The sequence below is a fragment of the Myotis brandtii genome, unplaced genomic scaffold (assembly GCF_000412655.1).
Source record: "Myotis brandtii unplaced genomic scaffold, ASM41265v1 scaffold1172, whole genome shotgun sequence".
NCBI lineage: Eukaryota > Metazoa > Chordata > Mammalia > Chiroptera > Vespertilionidae > Myotis > Myotis brandtii.
This window is the reverse complement of record NW_005354058.1, coordinates 474347-484690: the sequence shown is the minus strand read 5'-3', so window position 1 is coordinate 484690 and position 10344 is coordinate 474347. Positions and strand designations below refer to the sequence as shown.

Genomic DNA, 10344 nt, shown 5'->3' with positions numbered 1-10344 from the left:
TGGCCTTTTTTAGGGTAACCCCCCTGTTAAAAGAAGCTCCTAAGACTCACAGGCCTAGGGATCTGAGCTTGACCACGTACCTACCAAAGTCAGATAAGACCACGGCGGACATGAGTGGGAAACAGCAGTAACCGCCGGCACGGGGAAAGCGCCGAGCTCCATCGGTTTGCGCAGGCGCGACGGGGGAGGTGGGGTCAGGTGGACGCGGGGAAGTGACAGGTGACGGACACGGGTGGTGAGTGAGCGCAGCGGCCCCGGCGGCTGCTGGCGTTAGGGAGGGAGGGGTCTTCCTGCCACGTCACGGGGACTCAGGCCCGTGTTTCCCGATCATTGCATTTCAAGGGAGTGGCTTTGAGTCCTTGAGCAAGACAAGCCTGGAGTGTAGGAGACACACACATGCGTCTGCGAGGGCCCGAGGAGGGGTTCGCAGTTGAAAGCCCGTTTTAGTAAGTACTCTAGAGAGAGACCAGGAGCACGTTGAACTCATCCGTAATAGTGTCAACAATAAAAATAAAGTTAATAAATAAAAAAATTTAAAAGAGATCAGGAGCCTGTCATCAGGTGCTGGCTGGAACGAACAGTAAATTTCCTAGGACAATCCTGAGCTTTCCCTACCAAACTCAAAAGGGACGAGGTCATCCCAGGAATTCACCGCAGGCTGCTGAGACCCTGGTTAAAATTTGGGCAAGTTTCTTGGTGCAGGGTTTTGGGAGGAGTGACCCTGCCAAAAGTTTTGACAGTTCTCACCAACACATTTCCTACAACATGAAAGGCTATTTCTTTTCTTTTTTTTTCTTTTTATCCTCCCCTGAGGATCTTTTTTTTTTTTTCCATTGCTTTTTCAGAGAAAGTGGAAAGGAGGGAGGGAGGGAATGGCAGAGAAAGGGGGAAAAAAACATGGATATGAGAGACACAACCAATGTTTGAAAGGCTATTTCTTTTCTTTTTTTTTCTTTTTATCCTCACCTGAGGATCTTTTTTTTTTTCCATTGCTTTTTCAGAGAAAGTGGAAAGGAGGGAGGGAGGCAATGGCAGAGAAAGGGGGGGAAAACATGGATATGAGAGACACATCCATGGGGGGTGGGGGGGGAAGCAACCCAGGTACCAGTCCTGGACCAGGAATTGAACCTGAGACCCTTCAGAGCCCAGGCAGATGTTCTAACCACTGAGCACACTGGCCAGAGTGAAAGGCTATTTTTTTCTTGTTTCCATCTAAGACAGTGGTTCTCAACCTTCCTAATGCCACGACCCTTTAATACAGTTCCTCATGTTGTGGTGACCCCCCAACCGTAAAACTATTTTCGTTGATACTTCATAACTAATTTTGCTACTGTTATGAATCGTAATGTAAATATCTGATATGCAGGATGTATTTTCATTGTTACAAACTGAACATAATTAAAGCATAGTGATTAATCACAAAAAACAATATGTAATTATATATGTGTTTTCCGATGGTCTTAGGCGACCCCTTTGAAATGGTGGTTCGACCCCCAAAGGGGTGGCAACCCACAGGTTGAGAACCGCTGATCTAAGAGATGTTTAAATTCTTACAAAACTATACCTGCCAACAGCTTATTCCAAACTGAGATAAGGCTGTAAAGATGGAGTTTGATCCTACTGCAGAAGATCTCAGTAAAACATTTAGTCATCTTCATTTTAATAATTAACTTTTAGTATTTACTGTATTGCCTTAGGTTGCTTTTTTGTCTACACAGTGAAAGATGGTGGGAGCCAGAATACCTTAGAATAATTCCCTTCTTCTGGAGGGACAACAGTAAATATAATAGCCTCATAAAAATAATTTTGTTTTTACCCTCTTCCGTGATATATTCCATTTTTGTGTGCTTTTCCATAATCTTTTAACACGTTTCACTTTGGAGGACTAAAGTAGTAAAATATACATTTATTTTTTTATCCCTCACCCAAAGACATTTTCGTTAATTTTTAGACAGGGAAATGGGGGAGAGAGAGAGAGAGAGAAACATCAATCTGAGAGAAATAGCGATGGCTTCCCTCCCACACCTACCAGGGCCTGGGGTCAAACCTGAAACCCAGGCATGTGCCCTGACTGGGAATTGAAACTGTGACCTTTCAGTGTATGGGAGGATACTCCTACCAACTGAGCCACACTGGGCAGGGCTAAAATATTAATTTTTAAAGACATTTGTAAGCACTTTATATAAATTTCATTCACTAAAAATGAAAATTAGAAATAACCAGATTGTGTTCCATTAAATATCTTAGGGAGGGCAATTTGGAAGACTAGATTTAGTATCTAGTGAGATAAAAAATAAAATCTGGATTCTTTGTTTTCATATCACCAACAAGTAAGCCTGAGCAGTTTATAGGTGTCAAGACAATAGTTCAATTTGGCTGTCCTATCCAGATCACAGGAAGACTTGGAAACAGTTTCTTATTGAAAAAAAAAATTTTTGCCTGACTGCAATTTCTATTGTTTTGATTGGGGTTTTTTTGTGTGTGTGATGACTAAGTATATGCAAAATTACTAAAGATTTAATTATGTCAGTTCACACAATGCTAGCAATAACCTTTTAGACTTCTGGATGTTATAAGGAGTCTTTGCTAGTAATAGGTCCTACTGCTAGTTTCTCCACTAGCTATATGACCCTGAGTAAGAACCAAACTTTTAAACTTTCACGGTCCTAAACTTCTTTTCTGTGGAAAGGGGTAATTGGATTAGCCCAATTGGGTGGTTTTCAACCGGGGGTAAACTTGTCCCCAAACCCCACTGCAGAGGACATTTGGCAATGTCGGGAGACGTTTTGGTTTTTACCGCTGGGCAAGGAAGCATAGTGAGAGCAGGTGCTACAGGTATCTGGTATAGGCCAGGGATGCTGTAAGCATCCTAAAATGCAGGGGGTAACCATACACACAGAGACACACAGCAAAGGATTCCTCTACCCAAATGTCAGTAATGTTGAGGTTGAGGAACTCCACTAACCAAATTCTGGGGTCCTTGACAGTTTTAAAATTGTGAGCTGATTTATAGTTTTGCATTGATAATCATTCCACATCTCGGTTGTGTACTAGACTGGCTGTTCATAAAACTATGAACTTTGACCAAAAAATGGCCATCAGATGGCATTCAGAGAGTAATGAAATCTGTTGATTTAGGATTGAGACTATTCACTAGAATTTAAAAAACAATATGATTTATTTCAGTAACTGTTCAGTTAACTGATACTTAACAAATGGTAAATATTTGATATGTTATACTCTAAAACAGTAGTAACAGGCCCTGGCTGGTTAGAGCATGGGCCCTGGCACAGAAGGGTCTCAGGTTCCATCCCAGTCAAGAGCATGTGCCTGGTTTGCAGGTTCGATCTGGACCCCAACCTGTTGGATGCAGGAGGCAACCAATCAAAGTGTGTGTCTCTCTCCCTGCCCCCCCCCCTTTTCCCCAAGGGGAAAATATCCTGGGTTGAGGATTAACAAAAACACTAAGATTCAATATATTTTTAGTTTAGATATTTATAAAAGCCTTAAATAATTGACAATTAAGATTACATGGACAAGAAGAGAAAAAAGTGTTGCTTGTTACTTAACCAGTATCTTATTTTTCTTTAAAAACTTTGTTAGGAGATCGTTCTAGGATTTTAGCAATTACATAGATCAGGGGTCCTCAAACTACGGCCCTCGGGCCACATGCAAATACAAATATTGTATTTGTTCCCGTTTTGTTTTTTTACTTCAAAATAAGATAGGTGCAGTGCGCATAGGAATTTGTTCATAGTTTTTTTTTAAACTATAGTCCGGCCCTCCAACGGTCTGAGGGTCAGTGAACTGGCCCCCTGTTTAAAAAGTTTGAGGACCCCTGACAAAGATCAACAGAAATCTGTAATATGAGATCTAAAAAAAAAAAGCTAAGCTAAATGCAATGGTAATGAAAATAGTGTCAAGTTTAGGGGAAGTGATCATTTCAGTGTACACAATAATCACAGTCTGTTCTTCAAACTGTAGAATGCTACAACCTTTGTAATGAGTAAATAGTATTCACCATGCAAAATAATATAAAATTTTAAAAGGTAGCATCAAAATTTTCTGAGGGAAGATTTTTCAACACCTAGAATTTACTACTATGCCATCTTTCCTCAAATGGTCCTGTTGCCCACCATGTTCACAGAAGTTTGGTACATATGTAATTATTCAAGAGCCTAACTATGTTAATTTGTAATTTTGTAAGGAATTTCATGGTACATTAAATACCTGTGAGTTATTTGAATCCAGTTTCACATAGAGGAATTGAGCACATGAAGGAATGGGACATAAAGGAAAAGGAAGGAGAGATGTGAAAGATATTGATAGAATCTGAGTTCATTCCAAAATCACATTCATCTTTTTTAATACTATGCTTCTCCACTCCACTTCCCACTTCCCTCCTGGGGAATAATTACAACAGCAATAGCAACTTATCTTCCTCTTCGTTATTCTCTGACTTCAATGGGATGAAAGCCTTAGAATTATCCGTGCTTCCCCACCCTTCTACCTGTTCTCTCCCCAGCTATCAAAAATTCCTTTGATTCAACTTGCAGAATGTCTCTTATATTCTTCCCTTCTTTTCTGTTCTCACTACCACAATTCGGGTTCAACCCAATAAACTCTCTTGCCTGCAGCACCCTCCTTACCATTATCCCTATTTTGAGTCTCTTCTTTCCCTATTGACTGCACAATTAAATTTAAATCCCAAATGAGGCCTATTATGATCTGGCCCATTCTACTTTTATAGCACTGTCCTTCTCTGCCTTATGCATATCTTATTTTATCTAAAGTGGATATGCCTTTTCTAATGCCTTCCTTCCTCCAGAATATCTTTTCTTTACTCATTTTTTCTTTAAATTTTGCCTACCTCCTAAGGATCAGTTCAAATCCATTCTCCACAAATCCTTTCCCGAACTCCTAAGCAAGAAGACATTATACCTTCCTATGTCATAGCACTTAACAGGTTTTTATCCTGCATTGTAGTTCTTTGCATATAATTTTACAAAATCGTAAATTCCTTGATATTAGGAATTGTCGTTTTCCCTAATTTATAATTCTCAATGAATGGGACAGCCATGTATATATAATAGAAAGAGTCGCGATAAACCAAAGTTTAAGATCCAGCTCTCATTTAACACATGTGACAAGCTATTTTAATCTCTTTGTATCCTGATGTCTTAATCTTCAAAATGTGGGAAATTCCAGTTATCTTGCAGAGGTAAAAGATGGAAAGAATAATCTATTACCTTGTTTGGCATACAGTAATCAATAAATACCTCTTTTTTCCTATCCTGTCCCACAGTACCCACCATGCTTCCTTGAAGACAAAATTAAATTAATAGTGATAAAGTTTAATAAAGCCCAAAGGCATGGAAAACTTGAACTAAGTTGTGTTATGGGAATTGAAAAAATGAAGAGATAGCCCAGCTAGTAAATGGCTCAATTAGTTGGGCATCGACCAGTGCACAGAAAGTTTGCTGGTTTCATTCCCGGTAGGGGGCATACAGGAGGCAGCCGATTCAGGTTTTGCTCTCCAATAGATGTTTCTCTCTAAAAAACAATAAACGCTAGCAAGTTTGGCTCACTGGTTAGAGCATCGGCCCTTGGACTGAATGGTCCTGGGTTCGATTGGTCAAGTGTACATGCCTCCATTGCAGGCTCGATCCCTGCATGTGGGCGGCAACCAGTTGATGTCTCTCACATCAATGTTCCCCCCCCACACTCCCTCTAAAAAATTTTTTAATAGAAATCAATTAAAAAATTTTAAAGAAAATTAAGAGGTAGATTTGATAAAAACTTTATAAAGCAAGAATTGACATGAATCAGGACTTGATAGAAATATGGCTGAGATTTTGAGCTTGGGAATATGATATGTTTAATGGAGATAATGACAAAGTAAGAGCTTGGTGAGTGAAGGAGTTAAAGGTGACTCAAGGTTTCTTACTTTAGTGTCAGCTGTCGACATAAGAAAACGTCCAAACCTATAGGAAATTTTTTATGAGTTTATTTGAGCCAAACTGGTAACACATGCCAGGAAGCAAGATCTCAAATGCTACAGAGAATAAGTTTTGCAGTTTCTTTTATGCATTTGAAATAAGGAAGGAACTAAGGAAAATTACATGGGGGTGGGCGTGAGAAGCAAAGCAGGGATTGAATTACAAGATAGTTAAGGTGATATGCTTTCTTGAGGTGTGGTTATTGCAAAGATATATTGACCTAGGTCAGCAGTTTTCAACCTTTTTTCATCTCATGGCACACGTAAACTAATTATTAAAATTCTGTGGCACGCAAAAAAAAAAAATACTTTTTGCTGATGTGACAAAAAATAGATATAATTTTGATTGATTTACAACCCTTTTTGCTCCAAGTGACTTTTCTTTTAATAAGTTTTTTTTAATTTCAGAGAGGAAGGGAGAGGGAGAAAGAGAAACATCAGTGATGAGAGAGAATCATTGATCGGCTCCCTCCTGCATGCCCCCCAGTGGGGATCGAGCCTGCAACCCAGGCATGTGCCCTGACTGGTCCATAGGTTGATGCTCAGCCACTGAGCCACACTGGCCAGGCCAAGTGATTTTTAAAAAATCAGGTGCCTGGTCCTGGCCAGTTTTTTCAGTGGTTAGAGCGTTGGCCCTCAGACTGAAGTGTCACAGGTTCAATTCCAATTAAGGGCATGTATCCCAGTGGCAGCCTCGAGTCCTGAGCCCCAGTCTCTCACACATCAATATTTCTCTCTCTGTTTCTCCACCTCCCTTCCACTCTCTGAAAATCAATGGAGAAAATATCCTCAGGTGAGGATTAACAAAAAATAAATAAATAATCAGGTGCCTATATTTGTGTGTAAGGATTTCTGGTACCAAAAATTAGCCAATCAGAAGCAACCGTATTATGCAACATAACCAATAAGATGCAACTCTGTTAAATGACCTATATATTTATGGTTCAAGACAGGTCAGCGTGGCTCAATGGTTGAGCATGGATCTGTGGACCAAGAGGTTACGGTTCAGTTCCCAATATGGGGTGTGCAAGAGGCAGCCAATCAGTGATCTGTCCCATCATTGATGTTGCTATCCCTCTCCCTCTCTGAAATCAATAAAGTGGTCCCCTAAGGGGGATCCTCCTTTAAAAAAATAAAAAGAGAGAGACAGGGTATTCACACCCTAAGGCTGTTATTGTGTTGGCTGTTGGCTTTTTTTTTTTTTCACATTTTAAGGCAGTGGGTCTAAACCTGGGGGTCAAACGACCCTTTCACAGGGGTCACCAAGACCATCGGAAAACACACATATAATTACATATTGTTTTTGTGATTAATCACTATGCTTTAATTATGTTCAATTTGTAACAATGAAATTGGGGATCACCACAACATGAGGAACTGTATTAAAGGGTCGCGGCATTAGGAAGGTTGAGAACCACTGGGAAAAGAGATCAGTGCCCGTCTGAATAGTGAAGTATTGCATGTTTAAAAAATTCTTGAGGCACACAGGTTGAAAATCTCTGACTTAGAAACAATGCATTGTTTCATGCACAGAAACAGTGGTCAGGGCTTGTTTAAAGCAAAGATAAACCTTTTACTAAAAAGTATGCCTGGGGCATGACTACCCACCATGACCTGCCCTGATACGAATTCATGGTCAATCACCCTGTGAGATTACTTTCCGTAGAACCTCTTTTTTTCCGTCCACACAGCTTAAAACATTCACTTTCAGGAATTAGGCAATCTGGTATTAAGGGTTGAATAGAGAGGGAAATTGCTATAATTTAGGGTATCCTGAGCTTCCAAATGACTAGTCTTCAGAAAACTTTCCATCTGTGCTAGTTTTAGTTGTTAGAATATTTACGTGGTGTTATTGAATATTTTTAATGTCACATCATCATGTTCAAGTTGATTATATTAATTCTGATTCAAGGAAAGTTCTGAAAGTTCTTTTAGTTAAACTTTTTACCTTGCCTGACTTAAGAGTCAAATATAATTTACATTATATACTTTTAAACAACTAAAAAATAATTTAAAGGGATACTATATATTATAAAGAAATATTTTTAAATATTCATTAAATCCTTTATGATATTTTTCTGATTTATAATTCTTGAACATAACATCGATCAGCTGCCTCCTGCACACTCCCCACTGCGGGTGTGCCCGCAACCAAGGTACATGCCCTTGACCGGAATCGAACCTGGGACCCTTGAGTCCGCAGGCTGATGCTCTATCCGCTGAGCCAAACCGGTCAGGGCTGAACATAATATTTTTAAGCAAATCTTTTAATCTATACACTGGTATTGAAAAGTAGGCTTAGTTTGAAGATTTCGTGTAGAACCTTTAAATAAAATTATTATAGCATTTTTAATTACAAAGTAATATATGTTCTTTGCAAATATTTAAACAACCCTGGCCAGTGTGGCTCAGTTGTTTGGAGCATCATCCAGTACACTGAAAGGTTGTGGGTTCAATTCCCAGTCAGGTCACATTCTTCGGTTGTGGGTTCAGTCCCTGCTTTGGGTGGGTACAGGAGGCAACAAATCTCTCCTTCTCTCTCCTTTCCTACCCCTCTCAAAAAAAAAAATCAATAAACATATCCTTAGGTGGGATTAAAACAAATTTTAAACAATACAGACATGTGCAGAGAGCAAAATGTTGAGTGTTCTCCCATACTCTTTTTCTAACCCTATTTCCCAAACTCCATTAAGTTTAGTGTATATCTTTTTGGATTTTTCCTATGGGTGTTGAGCTAACACACAAGATGAGACCATCAAATCAGACTCAAATGAATCTGTAATATTACCTAGTATCAAGGTTTACTAATTCAAGGGTACAGACAATCAAGAGGCTTTAATAAAACAGCAATGTCTAACACATGACCATTATTTTCCCACATTGATCATGCATCTCTGACCCAGAATAATAGATGAGGTGTCTAAGTGAGAGTCACCTCACATAGTGGAAATGTTAAATTTATGAATCTGCATTTTAGATTATATGACAGTCTTCAGGAAGTTATGCTTCAGCGATCCTGGATTTATCTATTATAGATCATCTTTAGCGAGGGATATCTTGCTGAGAGCATTTCAGATAAAGGTACCCTCCTCCCAGCAGGTATCATTTGACTCTTTACCTGAGGTCCAGAGATCACCTGCCTTCTTCCCTCTTCCTCCTCCCAGGAAAGGGAGTGACTGGATTACAGTCCAGCTCTAACTCCTCCGCACAGTCAATACATGTGTATATATTTAAATTTTTGTTCTATATGTTGAATTTTTATATTAAAATTGAATTTTAGATCAATAGATAGGTATGTAGGTAGATGTAGTTCTACATCTATACACAGTTAATATATCGGGCATTTCTCTATGTGGTTCCAACACATTTATTTAAATGGTCATATGGGAAGTATTTTGGTGTTCCATGATTTGCATTGTATTTATAAACTAGTAAAGTTCCATAAATAAAGTTCAACCATTAGGAACTCTAGGTAGTAGTATAGACCCCAAGTGTAATAGGTAGTAATTTTGACATAGATTATTTACTATGGTGATAAACACTTTTAGAAAATATTCTAGAAGTTAATATGTGAATATGACTGTAGCTATGAGTGCTTGTCTAATCCTTATTTAGTGAGCCTTGCTTATGGTCATGTTTGTGCCAAATGTGGAGGACAGTTGCCTACCATGGGTAATGATGGTTTGTGGTTCCTTCATGGGATTCTCAGATGACATTAGTGGTATAACTCTAATTAGTGACTATCTTAAAATAGACTGTATTTCTTGAGATGGTCTTCTATAAGAAAACAAAATTCAAGGCCGGATTTCTTCGACCAGTCTCTCAAAACTAGTACCCCAGATAATTTCCATAAAGTCCAGATTCCTACTGGTGACCCAATAACTTCTCCTTCAGAATAGTTTTTTGTGGACTAAGTAAATATATATAAAGGCTAATATGCAAAGTGTCCCCTCGGGAGTTCGATCATTCACTATGACATGCTCTGACCACCTGGGGGTGGCACGGAATGAAGGAAGGCCACAGCCGGCAGCCAGGGAAGGAAGGCCCCAGCTGAAAGCCGGAAGGAAGGCCCTGATCTCAGGCTAGGCCTAGGGACCCTGCCCATGCACAAATTTTATGCACCAGGCCTCTAGTATTATATTTATTATTATAGGCTTACTAAATGTTTTTTGTTGTTGTTTATTTTTTTTTAATTAAATCTTTATTGTTCAGATTATTACAGTTGTTCCTCTTTTTTCCCCCCATAGCTCCCCTCTACCCGGTACCCACCCCACCCTCTGCCCTTACCACCACCACCCACTGTTCTCATCCATAGATGTACAATTTTTGTCCAGTCTCTTCCCACA

General features: G+C 39.3%; 1 protein-coding gene across 1 annotated transcript in view; it reads left to right on the top strand.

Moving 5' to 3' along the window:
* The first annotated feature begins 351 nt into the window (after positions 1–351).
* Positions 352–10344, top strand: part of KRCC1 (lysine-rich coiled-coil 1) — a 17938-nt gene continuing 7945 nt past the window's right edge. Inside the window, exon 1 of the mRNA XM_005858406.2 lies at positions 352–446. The gene's annotated coding sequence lies outside the window, so the exon portion shown is untranslated. The remainder of the gene's footprint in view (positions 447–10344) is intronic.